This window comes from Opisthocomus hoazin, chromosome 1 (assembly GCF_030867145.1).
Source record: "Opisthocomus hoazin isolate bOpiHoa1 chromosome 1, bOpiHoa1.hap1, whole genome shotgun sequence".
Classification (NCBI taxonomy): Eukaryota; Metazoa; Chordata; class Aves; order Opisthocomiformes; family Opisthocomidae; genus Opisthocomus; species Opisthocomus hoazin.
This window is the reverse complement of record NC_134414.1, coordinates 8,618,640-8,633,580: the sequence shown is the minus strand read 5'-3', so window position 1 is coordinate 8,633,580 and position 14,941 is coordinate 8,618,640. Positions and strand designations below refer to the sequence as shown.

Here is a 14,941-nt window from a genome sequence, read left to right as displayed (position 1 = left end):
TTCCCTTTGGTCTTCGGGAGGGGGAAAAATGAACTTTTTCCTTTTTTTCTTCATTTTCTTTTTCTCTCAGGACTGCCTAATCACCTGTTCCATATTTCAGAGGTGATGTGCACAGGCAGTGATTGCTGTGGTGTAGCACCATACATTTACCCACTCATGTTAATGGTAGTGATTTTGACATTTCTGTAGGTTTTGAGTTACCCTAAAGCTGCTGTGCAGCCTCAGTCTTGAGGTTTGTGGAGTGGGAGGATGGTAGAGGGCAGAGTGGTGAGGGCACAGAGACAAGTTGGCTGCGGAGGACTTCAGAGTCCCAAGAGTATCCCAGAAGTGCATAGGTACTAGAAACAGGTTTATTACAGTGTCTCTGGTGCACCTTGCTCAGAGCTCTGTGTGAAAGATTTTTTCTTCCCCTAAGTGCTTTGCAACGCATGGCCTTGTGCATAAATAGCACACCTGAAGCCCGAGTTTGCTTTTTCACGGTGTTGTAGATTTTCTGAATTGCCCTGATGATAACATCACAGCTTTCTCAGGGTTGACCTTTCCGTGCTCCCTCCCAGTTTTGCAGCCAATACCTTTGGTACAGTACACTGCCAAATAAACCTGGCAGCCTCCTCCCACTTCACACAGTTGTTGACATTTAGATCATTCGTCAGACAGTAGCAAATGAGGTCTCTCCAGCCCCACACTTTTAATTTTCATCATGAAAGAAGGGCTATCCATGAACGAAACTCATTCTTGCATTCTGTTTTTAAGACAAAGGAATCTGCATCCTCCTTTCAAATAAGGAACATACTTCTGTGAAAATAATTTACTGAAGAACTGACTGGAATAAATTCAGTCCACTCCTGACAGCCAAATTAATTAATGTAATCAAAAAATTAAAAGGAGGTCTCATAATCAGTAAAGTGTTTCACCTCATGGTATGAAGGGAATAGAGGGAGGGAAGAGTCCTCAAGACTCCTTGACTAAATTTGCCTAATCCTTTGGTTTATCAAATGAAGGGGACAGCCTGGTGCATGACAGGGAACAATTCATTTCCACTCCAATGAGTACAGCAAGAGAAAGTGCCCTTTTTAATCAGACAAATTAAAGAGGAGCTGTTTCATGCCAATTCAGTGACTTCAGCAATTATAAAAGAAACTGGACATGGACAAAGAACCTGTTCCAATCAGTTTCCATTAATGAGTCCTTTGGAGTCGTTTGTGAAAGCAGTAAACAAATGAAACTAGGAACATTTGTGATATGTTTTCACTACCTTAAATACTTTACTTTCTTAAAGAACCTTAATAGCATCTCTCTGAGTCTGAAATTAATTCAGACACTCATAAATATAGTATCTGCTTCCCCCTCCCTCCCGCAGCTGATGTTTATGACTTGAAATCTGATTCTGTTTGTTGGTATATGCAGAAAACATATCCTTTTCTAACAAATTGCACTGCATTAGGTAACAGGAGTATGAGCATTGTCCGGGTGTGTGACACCCATCAAAGTGCATTTGTGTGTGTGTGTGTGTGGATGTGTCTTTAGGGGTCTGTGTGTCCTGGGGCATATGTGCTTGGGGGGTGGGGCACCTCTGTTGGCTCTGTTGGAAATCTCTGAACATCCCTGGCGTGGGCCAACCTCACACCGTTCCCAGATACTGTTTGGAGAACTGTCACTCATCTTGGGCTAAAACTGCAGTAACTATGTTAACACTTTGAAGGTATGGATGATGTTGGACAGTTACAGAGACTCTGCCTTTTTTTTTTTTGTTTAGGTGTATAGATTTATCCACCAAGGCCCCAAATGGGCCCACCTGCATACATGCATCCATAATTACTTCACCAGACAGCCTTTTTCTAATTACTTTTATCTGTACTTGGCTTTTTGATAATAAAAGTCGGATTTGTTGCTATTCTTGGCGTTGGCCCCCAGAGTGTCTTTAGACATATGAACTAATTCTGCACCTCTTGCTTCCTGATTTGCTTATGTCACTCCATGCTTCCCATCACGGCAACATTGTCTGCTTTAAAACACCTAATGCAAAAGCTGCAGCCACACTTATGGTAATCTCCCTGTTTTCCCAAACTAAGCTAAGCTCCTGCTCTTTATATGCGCTTTCCTATTAGTTACTACATTATTGCCACCGGTTCATTGTTCAGAGGGTCCTGCTGTACCAGTGAAGAAGCCATACTACTGCTCCTTCTGCTGAACTTCCTTCTGATTAAAAACCTCTTCTTTGGCACTGTGCTTCCTTTTTTGCCTTTGAAATTTCAGTTACAGCTACACCACACTGAGAACAGAATATCTGTTTGTAAAAACGTATTGAGTTACGTCCATTATTGTGTTTTCCCACCTTCTTTATAGCAAGAAATAAAATAGACACTGAAAGTCTCAGAAAGCTTTCTGAGTCTTCCTTTTACTTCATTTGTCATAAACATTAGCAAGGGATTTTAATTTTTTTTTTCTCTACCCTTAAATATTAGGCAGAAAGAAGGTTGGAGTGATCTTTTTGTTTGTTTGCTTCTTTCTTTTTCCCCAAATCTATATTTCATCACAGATAATATAACTGTAATTTTTCTAGAAAGAAGTTTACAAGGTGCAATAATTGTTTCTTCCCTACATCCCTAAACCTCATTTGTGGAACAGCTTATTTTGGAAACTTCCACAGAGGAGACAGGTGAAATTTTCCTTACAGTAAATGCTCTGTTTGGGCTCAGATAGAGCAAGGCAAGTCTAACCTACTGCAGACCCTGTACAGGTGTACATTTTGTGTTCTGTGAACACAGTCCTCTTCCTGACCTTTCACTCCCAACACTTTTCTCATTATGCAGATTATCAGTTCATTATATTCCCTGCTCTCAGACCCCACACATTCCTAGAGTTTAACAAACTTTAGATCAGAGTCCTGTTTTGTTCATGTCTTGCAGACAGTGAGGTAAACATTGCATATGTGTAAAGTCTTGATTTTAGATTGCACATAAGAGCCACCCTAGAAATAAAGTCCAGCACCAGCCCAAGCAAAGGACACTCATCCCAAATGTAAATGAAATTCCTTTCTTTTTTCCACCAGAGAATGATAATAAAGTAAAATTCAGGCATTCATTGAGGTGCTTTCATGTTCATTACATGTGAGGTAGTTATACTGAAGAATCTCACTTGAATATTATTTTCTTTGAGCTGGGTGAGACCTTGCAAAAATGGAAGGTTTATCCTAACCTCTTGAAAGGAAAAATTAAAAGTGTAAACGTTTTTGGCCTTTGACCACTGTGCCCTTGTGCTGTACCAGACTCTAGTATTTATGATAATTTTTCAGATTATTGCTCTGTTTCTAATGCAAATATGATAGTACTTTAGCTAACTAATATTGTTGTAATTTCATTTTAAGACCCCCATTTCAGAGAAGTAATTCTGATCCAGGTCAGGGTTTGGCAAGTGACAGATCGGTATTGGGTGATCCTCTCTCTATTTGCCGGAGACTGGGTAGAACTAACAAATATGGAAATTGCTAGTAACCAAAGACCTCTCTAGTGGAGTTGCAGACCTGGTAATTCTATTCAAGATCTGTTTGTTGTGATTTGATCTGCATAGCATAAAGGGTACCAAGCCGAGCATCTGCTGACAGGAATGTGCAGAACGAAAATGCAGAGAGCCTTCCCTCTGACTGCAGAGCTCTAACAGCTACATAAGCCTGCTCTCACAGTTTGGCAGGAAAGGCCCAAAACTGGGAGGAAAAGACATAAAACTGCTGTATTCTTTCCGTGTTTCACAACCCTCTACACTGCAATAAACTTGGCAACCCCATCAAGTCTTTTCCCCCTATACCTCTGAATTCAGAGAGTTGAGGAAAATCATCAGCATGGTTTTAAAACATAGTGACATCCTGACTGGGGACTTTGAGTTTAGTAATGAATAATATATAAAAGGGTTTAGAAAGGAAACTGTTGGTAGAGATTTAGAGCTAAGAAGACTCTCTGCAAGAGTGGGCAGTGTCTAAAATAATAATGAGGCTTCTGTATGCCTGGACATAACTTTTTGTTTATCCTGTGCTTCTCAAGATTTCGTTTGAACGTGTTGTGGGTGCCTGCTTTTGGCAGCTGAACAGTTTGCATTCTTGGCATAAGGCATCTGTATCAAACAACAAACGTGGGAATGTAGATCCAAATGAACTTGTGTGTACTGTGTTTGATTTGATGTCGCCGGAGAAAACCCAACATCTGTTTTTCAGATGACTATGGAGAAACTCAGCTTTTAGAGATGTATCTCAGGTGTTTTTCTTTCTGTGATCTTCCTTAGTTTAAGGAAAGAGTAGATGGAGATGGACTGTGTTCATTTTATCTTCAATTTAATCTGAGAAGAAATAGACAGGAGTGTCCCGAGTTTGTCACTAAACACCAGTCCATTAAAATTTGCAGGTGCTGTGAGTGTCAAAATTGCCAATGCAAAAAAATATTTTATTTTTGTGTACTGTAGCACAAGGGATCTTACATCATGCTGTGAGACTTAACATCCCAAGAGGGACATTGAAACTAGCTACGATCTCAGAAGAAGTCATCAGTGTTTTACCTACTCAGGCTAGTATAACTTGCTTACTCTTGTAAAGGAAGCTGTTAATGCCGCTATATACCACCTATTCCAATTCCTTGATTACACATCATTTAGGTATTGCATAACAACTAGGATCCAGCAATGTCACTGGTAATATTGAAAGATTGGGGAAAAATGGCTGGAGATAAAAATGCTTTTATGAATGTAGATACAGAATTTTATTAATACAAATAGATATGGTTCACATGTTTAAGGTTTCAAAATGCACTCAAACAGACACTCAGAATTTGCTGAATTCCCTCCACAACTGGAGATGGGAGAATTTTTAAAGTCCTGTACAGGCACCTAATCTGTAATAGAACAAGGAGAATTACCTAATGTCACAAGTCCATTTATGATTTAAGGCCAGTTGATCTTTCTAGTGAGGTATCATTGCTACCCTAGACACACATATTACTAAAAGATATCTGTATCCATTGCATGCTGCAAAGATTTTGTTTTCATATTTGCTTCCAAATGTTCATGGCTCTGGGGTTAATTGAATCAAGGATACGCAGCAGAGATGCTGGAGAATGAATTGCTGACAATCAGCTATATAACTAGTTTTGAAAATGTATTCATGTACTTCTACCTCAGCATAGTAACAAAGAAAGTGCATAGATGCTATAGTGTTATAGCCTTTTCTACATCTTGTCAGCAAATTTTGTAATATAGTAGTGGTGTACTTGTTTCTGAATCATGCAGATAATGCATGCCATGAATAAATATTTTGGCAACAGAAGATTGTTTTTGTCTGAGACTTAATTTGTGCTTTTTGTCTGCAAAAGCCATCACTGTCCATACCTTGTGTACAACTTTTTCTTTTTTTTTGGCAATATTATTGTTGTTGTTATTACAGAGTGCTTAGCAATGCTTAGCCAGTCATATCACTCAAACAACTGGCAGGTGGCTTGTTCTACAAACGGATAAACACTAGCACATGTTAAACTGCAAATATCTAGAAGAAGTGTTTTGTCACATATTTGTTGACCATGCAGCCATCTGCCCAATTTTCTTTAAAGTACAGCCCATGGGGGTTTGACAGAGTGGAAGTGGTGTAGTATTGGTACTAAGGTTCTTAATCATCCTTGTAGCACCCCAGTGAAACCTTATTTGCCTAACTCTAAATTAGATGGGCAGATGTATAGACTGGGAAGCATTCCAAATAGTCTTCAGACATCAAAAGGTTCAACACCAGCTACAGCAGAAGTGTGACCCTTGGCTGTATCATCACATCAATTACTACCAAGGAGGTGCTTTGCCTAACATAGTGATGAGGAATTCAAACACTTGAGTAAAAGGACAAATTGTCAGTTCCCAGCAGGCAGTGTCCTGTTCCTCAGTCTTCAAGGTACTGAAATCACAGGATGATATACTGCTCATACTCACAGCACTGGCGGATAGCTTATGCAGTACTGATCCAGGTGTCGGGAACATGTATTTCTAACAGTTACGTAGGCTTTAAAAGACTTCATTTGCATTAATTTATTGAAGAAAAAAAATAATCTCTTATTTCTCCTTCTATTTGGACTATATGGTTTCTGGGTCATGAATTATCTCCAGTTCTGTGTTGTTTAGTGCCTGAAAGAATGGAGCTGTCATCTCAAAGGCTGCTTAGGATAATATATATAAAAGTTAGTTCATGTCCATTAGGTAAAGCTGTATACAGTGGCCTGGGAATTCCTGCCTCTTATGAGAAGGAAATATAATAGGTAAGCACTGTTTAGGTATTTCAGATTTTTTTCTGCCTTTTTGATTCCTAGGGGGAATTTTTTTGTCACAATACAGCCCGTTTTGCTAAATGAGCAGCTAGGGACAGGAAGATCAGTTTCCAGCAAAGGACTTCATGGCATAACACGTAATTTCCTTTTTGTTTTCCTATGTCTTTCCTTCATTTTTACTAAAGAAATAATTCTGAAAAATAAAAAGAAAGGAAAAAGGATAGGTTCAATATATAACACTCTGTTGAATATACAATTATTATGAAGGTGCCTGGTTCCAGATTTGGTGTATCTCTAAATCAGCATAGTTGCACCAGGACTTTGGAAGCTGATGAATAAGACACATCCTCTTAGCTCCAGCTTCTCTTTTATTCTCTTTTCCTAGCAAAGCTATGCCTAAAACAGCAAGTCATACACATGAGTAAGTGCCTAAGTTGTGAAGAATGCTACCTGTGGAGATTTTCTTGTTTCCCCAGCTATCTGTTTACTAGAAAAAAACACATCACGTAAATGAAAAGAATCGGGATCTAAGGAGCTGGATGTACAATTTTTTCAGCTGCTTACCCAACTTGAATGAAAGTGCTCAAAATTATAACACTGAACACAGAAACGGGTTCACTCTGTAAAAACATAGCACTGCTCTACTAAACTGTGCCTATATCCATTTTACAATTACTCTGTTTGAATATTTGTCCACATATGATGACTTTGAAGTCCATTTCTCTGCAATAGGCCTGCACTGTAGTGAATGTAATGCAAAGGACCATTGTCAGCCTCAGAAATTAAGTTTTTTCATATATTTAGCTTTGGATTATTACGCTGATCACATATTTAGCTTTTTCTCTTGCTTGTGTTAAGGGTCTGCTTCATGCACTGATTAGAGAACTGCAGTTCCTTAAATCAAGACTCACTCCATCCATGTTATTGGAGATCCTTGATCACCAGAGGTGACCAAGTGATCTCACTTGGAAATGGTTGTACTTTAAAACAACTCGTCAGCTCTGCACTTCGTAACTTATTTTTATTACTATGTGCAAAGTAGTTGCAGCTTCCAGGTTCCGTATAGACTAGGTCAGTAAGACTCCAAGCTGTAAGGAAAATACATTCATTTAATAATTAATGAGGTACAAAGGCTTCAATTACATTACTAAGAAACATTACAGAGCAGGCTAAAGTTTAAAACTGTTATTTAAATAGCTGTCTTAGGTCATTAAGTATATTTTTCTGTGTTCAGAACCTCAAAAGCTATTAAACATGTTTGTGGAAGCAAGAAATTGGGTCATTAACATCTTTCCTTTCCCACAAAATAAAAAAGTGTTTTCAAGGCTTGGAGAGTTTTTGATACGACATTTGGTCAACTTACGGCTCAAACTAATGTGGGGTCTCTGACATCGTTTTAATACTTGAATGGCTTTCTATATGTCAGTTTTCCTTTTTGAACTTGACAGCACTGCTAACGATGTGCAGGAGTGACTGGCAAACTGATGGGTTTGCCGAACAAAATCTTTATTACTTCCTCCGCGCTTCCTCGAACACCGGATCCAGGTTGTTCCTTAACTGTCCCATCTCCCTCTTTCCTTGCTGCTTTTCCAGTCCAGAATGCGCTGAACCCACGCTGTTAGATCTTAAAGTGTCTGATTTAAAAAACTGATATTTTTCTTACTCATGTTCTAGGCTTTCCTTTCCTTTTGCTGAGCAAGGGGGGTTGCCCACACCAAAGTGTCAGGGGAAGTAAAATTACAGTCCCACTGAAATCATGGGGAGCAAGCAAGAGAATCAACTCAAGGTTCAGTTCAAATCTTAAAGAAGAAATATGTAATTGCTCATTAAGTGTATCATTGCTTCCAAAAATTATGAAATTAATCTAAATATTTGTACATGCAAGAAGCATAGTCTTCTTCTCATAACTGAGAATCACTCTAATAATTGTAACAGGCAGTAAATTGTACTTTCATAACCTGCTCTAAAAGCTAAGAAAAGGTAGTGGCAATTACCTTATCTTTTTCACTTTTCACTCTATTATCTCTATTAGAGCTGGGGAAATTGGCACCTGAGAACATACGTTTCTGATCTTGTTCATACTTAGTTTTTTGAAAGTAAAGGAGAAATTTAAAAAGAAACGTCTTCTATGAGGTTGGCAATCCTTGAAGGATGGTGCTCACAGGAGACTTTTGTTATAAGATTGATTTTGTCTCAGGTGACTTATTAGGTGCTCAAAGGCTACTGTTATCAGCAGGGTCAGTTACAAATGTTAACTTTGCATGAAATTTTAGTGGACTGGGAAAGCATGATTCTACCATGTTGGTGACTAATTTAAAAAATGATAAATTTTGCTACTTTCCACAGTTCTTGAATGTCTGAATTTGTGCTTATACCAGTTCACTGGATCTGTGTATGGGTAAAAACTCCAATATACCATGTGTATTATCAGGTAGGAAGCTGAATGTCTTAAGATGATCAGTTCCTTAGGTGCTCAGACACTGAAAAATGATGCAACACAAAGAAGTCCACTTTCCAGCCATGTCCAGAAGTTTACCATGTGATATTCTGATGTAATGTGAGAGTTAGAGCTTTGGTAATGATTTCATGCTTTGTAAATTATGTTTGATTTTTGAAGGAAAACAAAAGACTTAATCAAAACACTAGAATCTGACAATATTTCCACATATTATTGTGGTATGTTTTATACTAGAATGCAAAGTTTTAAAGAATGTGGGAAGCAGAATGTTCATTTCCAAATATGCTTTTCAACATATTTCTGGCTATTTTTTTCCAAATTAGTTGTGATTTCTAGTAAAAGTAGAACTTCTGATGCAAATAGTTAGGACTTCTGGAGACTTCTATGAGCTTGACTTCCAGATTAATTACCTCCAGAATCATTCCTTTATTTCTTTTTCTATATTTTATTCATGTCTAGCAAAAAAAAAAAACAAACAAAAAAGTCAACCTTACTGATACACGCAAGCTGCATCATTATAAATGTACATTTATAGAAAAATCAGTACAATTCTCTATTTGTTAATGTAAGAGGGGCACAATTCATTTTTTCCTATGAAACTGCAGAGTGCTATGCACAGTCACAGTACTTCAGTTTTGCATACACGATTTCTTTTTTTTTTTTCAGTAATAGTCCTTACCGAAAGGGCTTTCTAAGACCAAAAAGATCCCTGCATACCAAGCATAAGTAGCACAAGTAGCATTTCTCACATGTCCCTTCAGTCACCACGAATAAGATGCCTTCCTTAACCTTGTATTTTAGTTTCCCTCTGACATAGACCACTTAAGTCAATAAAAAATTGCAAGTATGAAGGGTCATATTGAGTACCTATTTGTTCCCTTTAAGGAACTTACTTAACCTAGATGCTTACATTTGCAATCAGAATATTTCTTTTGTGAAACACAACAGGAAATTTAGGCCTCTTTAATCACTACAATCAATTTCCTTAAAAAATACCTACCTTTGGACTTGTCACTGAAAGCTCCCTGTAATCAACGGAGAGAGCAGTGCTAACAGCAGTGACCTTTGCAGCATGCTTTTTTATAGTTTATCTTTGTAAAAGGATCATCATCACAATGTATGGAATTTGTGCATTTGTACATTTGTCAAGGTCAATAAAAGAATCTAATCTATTGTAATTTATTTTCAGTCAATTTCACTACACGTATCTTGAGTGTGAACAAGTTCTAGAAGTAAATGTATTCAATTAGGTGATTGCACTGGTTGCATAAAACAAGGATAATGTTATTTATAAAGTGTATTTATGGGCATAATATTGACATTTCCAGCCATCAGTCAGACATGCTGTGATCAACTGCAGAGCAAATTTCTCTGCTTCCACTGATAGCAAGATGGAATTCTCTTCTAGAAAGGTCTGTATCATTACTTGTAGGCTAGCTATTAAAAATGCATTGCGTTTGTCTGTTTTCTGTACAACATTTATGAACTGATGACAAGAATATTTAATACTTCTAAGAAAGCAGTATATTATTCAAGAACTTGATGAAGACTACAGAGTCATAGAATAGAATCACAGAATAGTTGGGGTTGGAAGGGACCTTTAAAGACCACCTAGTCCAATCGCCCTGCAATGAGTTGGACCATCTTCAACCAGATCAGGTTGCTCAGAGCCCCATCCAATCTGACCTGGAATGTTTCCAGGGATGGGACACCTACCACTTCTCTGGGCAACCTGTGCCAGGGTTTTACCACCCTCATGGTAAAATATTTCTTCCTTACAGCTAGTCTGAATATCCCCTCTTTTAGTTCAAAAATATTACCCTTTGTCCTATTGCTACAGACGCTACAAAAAGGTTTGTCCCCATCTTTCTTATAAGCCCGCTTTAAGCATTGAAAGGCTGCAATGAGGTCTCCCCAGAGCCTTCCCTTCTCCTGGCTGAACAACCTCAACTCTCTCAGCCTTTCCTCACAACAGAAGTGCTCCAGCCCTCAGATCATTTTTGTGGCCCTCCTCTGGACCGTTTCCAACAGGTCCATGTGTTTCTTGTGCTGGGGTCTCCAGAGCTGGAAGCAGGGCTCCTGGGGAGTGGGGGTTCCACTAGAGCAGAGGGGCAGGATCCCATCCCTCAACCAGCTGAATATATTTCTTTCAGTGCAGCCCAGGATACGGTTGGCCTTCAGGGCTATGAATGCACACTGTTGGCTTGTGTCTAGCTTTTCCTCCTCCAGTATGGCCAAGTCTTTCTTGGCAGCACTGCTCTCAATCCCTTTGTCTACTAGTGTGTATCAATACTGGATGTATCAAATGTTCAATATGTATATATTGTATATGTCCATTATATACATATATTGTATGTCCAGTCACTTTAATGGATTCCAATCCTGTATGTTCATGGCTGGCTGTGCACTCATAGACGGGAAATGTGCCAAAAGGTTGTGTTCCTGCCCGCAGGTTAGCCTGTTTCATGCACTGACAAGATTAATTACAAACCTCTGAATGTGATAAATTCTCTTAATATCCAACATGGTTCTTACTTTCCTCATTCAGTCTGAAATATGTGGCTTGCTCTTGCATAATTCGGTAGCAGTCTTCTCTGTGGGTGGTACTGTTCTTAGCAGTTGTAAATGCCTGTAAATTACTAAAGTGAGCGATATGATGCATAGCAGTTTGTTTAGAGTTCTTTCAGTGACTGCAAGGAAGGAAAATAAGCTTCTTTCCAAAACATCAGAAAATTGGAGAAGAACTACACGTCCTATAATTTCTAGAATAGTATGAAACATTTTTTCTAATTTTTGTTTTGTGCATGTACTCAGTGGAAAATAATACAATATATAGATTCCCATTTGGTGTTGCCTCAACTCACTTTACATCTTGCTAGGCAAATTGTCCCAACATTTCCTCTGGAAGTTGATACTTTACTTTTATTAAATTTTTTTTTTCAGATAGAAAGCTGACTTAATCTATTATTTGATACAAATACACACATTTAGTAACTGGCAGTTACACAACATATGAAAACACATTGCAAAATTTATCTCCTTAGTTAGGAGTCCTGTAAAACTGTACAAAGATAAAAATTCCTGGAAGAGAAAAAGAAATTACTTATATGAAAGGTATCCGGCTTTATTAACCTATGATATAAGAAGAAATAAAAGTCTTCATGAAGACATAAGGCCTAGGTTTACACTTTCTAATTAAAGCCACCTATTGAAGGTGCTGGAGGTACGCAGGCATATAGCAGCACTAGGATCTCTATGTAGTCAAAATCAAGAGGCAGGTATTGACAGGAAGAAAACAAACCCATAAATGATCTAAATTACTTTGTGGAAACACAGGAAAAACTTTTTGAAAAGGAGATCTTATCTGGGAAATTTTCATTGGACTTGGTGAATGTTGCAGGAGTCTCAAGATAACTTTGATTCAACTTTCGAGGGTTAAAATAATTCTGCCCCTTGGTTTCTAATATTCTGTTCTGTGCTTCAGTAACAGTTCTCGTTTCTCTCTATATCCTGTGATGCAGTGTATCCACAAAATAGTAAAATGGCATGTACACTCTGTGATGCAATTTTGTGCACAAAGGAACAGTTCATTAAATTTGTAGAGTGGTGCATCATGAAAAAAACTGTATTTGAAAAAATTTCAGGTCAAAGCAGAACCTGATCTGAGGTTAGGCTAGATTACCTCCAGAGGTCCCCTCCAACCTAAAATGTTTTAGGACCCTGTAATTCTGGGCTTGCAGGGTTGGTCTGACAACATTAATGACTCCTAGACAGACAACCAGACACTGTAAGTAGTGGAAATTCAAAAATACCAGCTGATCATTCAACAAAATACAGGGGGGTCAGTATCCCCAAGTTTGTTCTGGAAATCCCAAAAGAAGTACTTTGCTTATATTTGTCATGAATGTACAGTTCCTGCCAAATCTTAATTACAGTGATTTGAAGTTTAATTACAATGCCCTGTGGTTTGGGAATAGTAGAAGTCAAAGCTTCATTTTTAATGCTGGTTGTAAATTTTCTGCCAAACTGTTTTCCTGTTCAATAAAATCCATTTCCACTAAAACAAATTCTTCCACTGAAATATGCCAATTTAAAAAAAAAAAAACTTTTATATGGGAAGGTTTCTTCAGTCCAGAATTGAATCTCCATATATGTGTGTAAGAGACAGACCGGTGAACTGCTGAATTTCAGCCCAGGATAGTTAATCAACTCACTGTTGGACCACTTCACACAAATGTCAAAGAGCAGCGCTGAAGTCTCAGATGTAAATTACAAAAAAGAGGACTAGAGTCCCCTGTATCAGTTTAACCATTGCAGAGATCTATTCTCATTTTCTTTTTTCTCTCCAGGCTCATGCTATCTTTTTTTCTAGTAGTAAAACTGGATTGCTATTTTTTTTCATTCCAGCCCTCTTCTAACTATGTTTTATATCTCTTGATACTAAAAGTGAGGAATTATCTTTATATACTACCCTGGCAGAAGATTTTTGAATTTGCATCAAAATGACAATAAGACATCAAGACTTCGAAATGTAAATGGCATGTAAAAATATATTTTAGATAATTAGTGATACTATAATGTGCTAATTAGATCATTCCTGTTCCTTTAGCTCCTCTTAAAAAATTAAAATATTAATAGCAGTAACTTCATGTTTAGGTCAAACTCGACCTTTGAGTATATTTTACCCACACTACAATGTAAATTTTCTTTCCACTTAGTTGTGCAGATACAAGATACAGAAGTAATATATGCCTTGTGGGCATCTGTGTAGAAATGGTAGATGAACACAATGTTCTGGAACCCAGTTTGGGCTATGCTTTGCTATTATTGTCTGCACATGATAAATTCCTTTTTCATATGATTTATAACTTGTCATTACAGGACACTGTAGTCCTCCAGACAACATTAATCCATCGATGACTCTGAAGCGAAGACGTACTTGATGCAGTTACGTAAATTGGTGACATAGGTAAGCTCTTCTTTTCTTTTCTTTTCAGATATTTCTGGCTGAAATGCATAGCTGCACCTAGGGTGGAACCACAAAACAATTCTAACTTCTGTGCTACGGGATACAAAGTTCATTGAGACATCCATTTGTTTTAATGAATTTTCCTTTTATATTTTTCTAGATTAATCTGCCTCTTATACCTTTTTAAAAAATACTTTTTCATTAAGCAAAAACTATATAGTTTGATGACTTTTACAGAATAATTTTTAGAGAATGTTCGGTTGCTATCTCAAATCCACCCTGGTTTGATTTCTTTTTTGTGTTTCACACTGAAATGGATAGCAGTTTGTCTCATTCCACGTCTCTCAAGCATTTTGTACTGAATGCCCTCCTGCTGTCACACAGAATTTTCTGAAAATAATTGTCTTCTCCTGTTCTAAAACCAGCAATGGGAGTGACACTTACAGGTTTAAAGGCATGAATAAGACCCAGCTTTGAAATTCTGAAGTATTATGTTCCTACCTCTAAAATGCTGTTAAGGTCACTAATAAACTTCTACGCTATTCCTCCTAGAAACGTATCCCCTATATCCTCCACTTAAGTACTGAAGTAATTGGAACAGGCAGATAAGTACTTCTTAACAGAGTTTTACAGAGGGAGGAAAAAATCCCATAAATGTAACACCAGAGGGATACATTTAGTCTACAGTTTTCATGCTGTGATCTGGTTCTGCGTTTCAAGACCCTTCACAGATACCGTATCAAAAGTTAAAAGGAACACTTCATATGATTTAACTGCACTGAGATTTTAACTTCTTCAGCAAAGTGACAGAGAAAAAATCATTCTTGCCTGGTCAAAACATGACCTAATTCACCCACAACACAGGAACACACCTCTATCAGCAGTACAAATGGAGTAATTTTAATTATATGCATAGTACAAAAAGAATAGATAGGGAACAGGAAAAAATCATTGGCACGTAAAGGTCCTGTGAGAAGGCATAGGTGAGTACACAGAGAAGACAATGTGTATTCACAAATTAACCCCACTGAGGAAAACACTATGAACAGCATCCCGTAAGCTAAGGTAAAATGTGTAATTGTGTAATGATCTCATTCTCTTTTCCACTGCTTTGTTGGGATTCTAATCTGTCATATAGTTGCATGTCTCCAGTTATGACACTACTGCATCTAGTGGAATAGTTTGTCCTGCATAAATATTCAGAAATGTTGTTAGCCTAAATGCTGC

General features: G+C 37.8%; 1 long non-coding RNA gene across 1 annotated transcript in view; it reads left to right on the top strand.

The window, feature by feature from the left end:
• LOC142361669 (uncharacterized) overlaps positions 1–14,941 on the top strand; it is a 621,016-nt gene that overhangs the window by 414,785 nt on the left and 191,290 nt on the right. Inside the window, exon 3 of the long non-coding RNA XR_012764312.1 lies at positions 13,627–13,714. This is a non-coding gene — a long non-coding RNA (uncharacterized LOC142361669). The remainder of the gene's footprint in view (positions 1–13,626; positions 13,715–14,941) is intronic.